Source organism: Pelodiscus sinensis, chromosome 4, assembly GCF_052426305.1.
Source record: "Pelodiscus sinensis isolate ZL-2025 chromosome 4, ASM5242630v1, whole genome shotgun sequence".
Lineage (NCBI taxonomy): Eukaryota > Metazoa > Chordata > Testudines > Trionychidae > Pelodiscus > Pelodiscus sinensis.
Window position 1 is genome coordinate 52,991,759 of NC_143055.1, and position 1,621 is coordinate 52,993,379.

Below are 1,621 nucleotides of genomic sequence, written 5' to 3' on the forward strand. Positions count from 1 at the left end.
ATTTTAGAATCAAAGCATTATGGGGTACTGTCTGGAATGCATACCAAGGTCATAACTGTCAGCGTGTGACATCATTCTCAAAGTAAAAAAAGAGAGTAACTCTATTTAGAGAGAAACTATGTTGCCCAATAGGGGTATGCCATTAGACACTACAGGGTATGTCTACACTATAGAAGAAGATTGAAGCTGCTGCTTTCGATCTTCCAGGATTCAACTTAGAAGTCTAGCTAACTCGAAGTGAGGGGGCACTCCGGTCGACAACGGTAACCCTGATTTCATGAGGCATAAGGGAAATTGAAGGAAGTGTGTTCACCCTTCAAACTTCCTGCAATGTGGACAGCGCCAAAAGCGGAGTTAAGCTACTTCGACTTCAGCTACGCAATTAATATAGGTGAAGTTGCATATCTTAATTCAGCTTTGTCCCACAGGGTAGACATACCCTGAAAGTCCTGAGCTGAAACTCAAAATCTGTTACTTCATAGGAGCTAAGAGGACAAATGAGTTTCATGTAATACTGGGATTTTATGTTTCTTTGAGAGACCATAGAGCCCTCCATATTATCAAGAAAAATGTACTACAAATGAGTGGGCAGGGAATACCCAATACAGATGAAATGTTATGATTATTTAAGCTATTATTCATTATTTAAGAACTGATGCCATACTCAGTATTGTAGTATTGTCCAAGACATAAAGGAAGACTTGGTTTTTGCCCTGAAGAATATTCATAAATATTGTTTGCTGGCTTTTTATAGTTTTTCATAGGCTCTGCTTCATACTTTTAAAGGTAATGTTTTAAAGGAATATTGCCTTTTCAGGTTTCCCCTATTTGATTATTACTGTGTAAAGTATAAATGTGTGTTAATCAGAGGCTAATTTCCTACCTGTGACATTACAATATAATGGACATTTGCTTCTCAGTTTATCACATAAAATTCTTACCTGATCTTTTTGTAGCAGGTAGGTTAGTTTCTACGATGACCTTAGGATTCAAAGCAATCCTGTGAGATTTGTGTCTTAAAATCTTCCCAATATATAGGTGAGAAAATATTAAGAGTACATTTTTTTAAAAAACATCTGAGATTCCATTTTAAGTGAATTTGGTATTTGGAATTCCAGAGCTGAACTTTCAGTGAGATTTGTGTTTAAAATGGTTTTAGAGGTGGTAGACAACTCTTCGCACTTCACCTGGAGTTATGAGTTCTCATCACCAAAATGAAAGAAATCAATGAGACTTAGGTGCCTAAATACATTCAAAATCTGTCCAAAAATCTCTTTTGAAATTGTTTTGCATACTGTTACTTGTTGTGTTCATGGATAAAAAACAACCTCAAAACACAGAAAGATAAATCAGTCTTCTCCGTAAAGAATAGAGACACAGCTTACCCTGCCTTGCTCGAGGCTAACTGTTTCTGGATTGGCAGCTGAGATACAGATTGCATCCTTCCCTACAGAATCCCTTAACCTGCAAGGAGAACCAGGACCAGCACCTCACCCAAATCTTTTAGTTCAGTTTCTATTATTGACCCAACATGTTTCAATGACTGAATCCACCTCATTTGCTTACACCTTGAAACCTGAAAGGGCATGTCTAAACTACACTCCTCTGTCGGCTGAGGGAT